The sequence below is a fragment of the Vigna unguiculata genome, chromosome 8 (genome assembly GCF_037176805.1).
Source record: "Vigna unguiculata cultivar grain cowpea cultivar isolate G323 ecotype 2 chromosome 8, ASM3717680v1, whole genome shotgun sequence".
Lineage (NCBI taxonomy): Eukaryota > Viridiplantae > Streptophyta > Magnoliopsida > Fabales > Fabaceae > Vigna > Vigna unguiculata.
In genome coordinates, this window is record NC_140799.1 from 18,545,502 (window position 1) to 18,547,782 (window position 2,281).

The window sequence follows — 2,281 nt, forward strand, 5'->3', positions numbered from 1 at the left end:
AGTTTATGCATTCAATACCCTGAGGAGGAGGTTCCATATATGCTGAAAACTGGTTTAATACACTTGTTGCCAAAGTTTCATGGTCTTACAGGTGAGGACCCGTGCAAACACTTGAAGCAGTTTCATGTCGTCTGTTCCACCATGAAGCCTGCAGATGTACAGGAGGACCATGTATACTTGAAGGTTTTCCCTCATTCTTTGGAGGGTAATGCGAAAGACTGGTTGTACTACCTAGCACCCAGGTCCATCACAAGCTGGGATGACCTGAAGAGATTGTTCCTTGCCAAGTTCTTCCCTGCTTCAAGGACAACAGCCATAAGGAAGGAGATTTCTGGCATCAAGCAGCAATCTAGGGAGACCCTTTATGAGTACTGGGAGAGGTTCAAGAATCTCTATTCAAGCTGCCCACACCATCAGATCTCTGAACACCTCCTCCTGCAGTATTTTTATGAAGGCTTGCACCACATGGATCGAAATATGATTGATGCCGCAAGTGGTGGTGCCCTTGGTAACATAACCCCAGCTGCAGCCAGACAACTAATAGAGAACATGGCTTCAAATTCTCAACAATTTGGCACAAGGAGTGATGCCATAGTTGTTAGAGGTGTTCATGATGTAGGAGCAGTCGAGTACACGAAGAAGTTGGAGAGTAAGATTGATACCGTTTGGCCTATGCAATGCCCCTAGCACATTCCAGCGGTGCATGCTAAGCATTTTTAGTGATTTTCTTGAAAAATTCATTGAGGTGTTTATGGACGACTTTACTGTGTATGGGTCCTCATTTGATGCATGTTTGGATAGTTTGGACAGAGTTTTAAACAGGTGCATCTAATCTAAATTAGAAATGTCATTTCATGGTAGAACAAGGCATAGTATTGGGGCACATAATTTCAAAAAAGGGCATTGAAGTTGACCCTGCCAAGATCTCAATTGTTTTACAATTGCCTTACCCCTCTTCTGTGCGAGAGGTTCGTTCTTTTCTTGTCCATGCATGGTTTTACAAGCGCTTCATTCAAGACTTCAGTAAGAAGGCCCTCCCATTGTCCAACCTACTACAAAAGGATGTTGACTTCATCTTTAATTAAGGATGCAAAGAGCCTTATGATTGCCTCAAGAAGGCCCTAACCACAACTCCAATCATTCAGGCGCCCGACTGGACAGCCCCATTTGAGCTTATGTGTGATGCATCCAACTATGCATTAGGGGTTGTCCTAGCTCAAAGGATTGATAAGCAGCCGAGGGTAATCTATTACGCCTCTAAGACATTAGATGCTGCCCAATCAAATTACACCACAACAGAAAAAGAGCTCCTTACGGTAGTTTTTGCACTTGAAAAGTTTCGATCTTATCTGCTTGGTTCTCCTGTTGTTGTGTTTACTGACCATGCAGCTCTTAAGTACCTGTTGAAGAAGGCAGAATCAAAACCTCGGCTGATAAGATGGATGCTCTGGCTCCAAGAATTCGATTTGGAGATCCGTGATAAGAGCGGAGCATAAAACCTGGTTGCAGACCACCTAAGCAGGATTGAGAGGTCTACTGATGATGCTTCACCGATCCGGGATGACTTTCCCGATGAAAGTTTGTTGACACTCTCTACTTCTTCCTCACCTTGGTTTGCTAACATTGTTAATTATCTTGCTGCTTCTGTTTTTCCTCCCTTAGCATCCAGAGCTCAATGTGATAAACTCAAGAGCGATGCTAGGTATTACATTTGGGATGACCCCTATCTGTGGAAAATGTGCAGTGATCAGGTTACCAGGAGATGCATTCTGGACCATGAGATTGACTCGGTCCTCAAATTTTGTCATTCATTTGCACCTGGTGGTCACCTTTGCACACAAAGGACAACTCATAAGGTGCTAGATTGCGGATTTTATTGGCCCACCATCTTCAAAGATGCATGGAGGATTTGTAGCACATGTGAGGAATGCCAATGAGCAGGAGGAGCCATTTCTTGGAGACAATAGATGCCTCAACAACCCATGCTATTTTGTGAGGTGTTTGATGTCTGGGGTATAGATTTCATGGGCCCTTTCCCTGTCTCTTTCGGTTTCACTTACATCTTGCTTGTTGTTGATTATGTTTCAAAATGGGTGGAAGCCAAAGCCACTAGAACTAATGATGCTCGAGTTGTTGTGGACTTTGTTGGTTTGGAGTTCCTCGAGCTATTGTTAGTGACCAGGGCACCCATTTTTGCAATAGATCCATGGGGGTTTTGCTTCAAAAGTATGGGGTCGTGCACAAACTTTCTACACCATATCACCCCCAAACTAATGGGCAA

General features: G+C 44.0%; 1 non-coding gene across 1 annotated transcript; it reads right to left on the reverse strand.

The window, feature by feature from the left end:
- Nucleotides 1–312: 312 nt before the first annotated feature.
- LOC146884191 (small nucleolar RNA R71) lies at nt 313–419 on the reverse strand. Its single transcript, XR_014984301.1, has one exon. It is a non-coding gene; the product is annotated as a small nucleolar RNA R71 (small nucleolar RNA).
- Between the last annotated feature and the right edge of the window lie 1,862 nt (nt 420–2,281).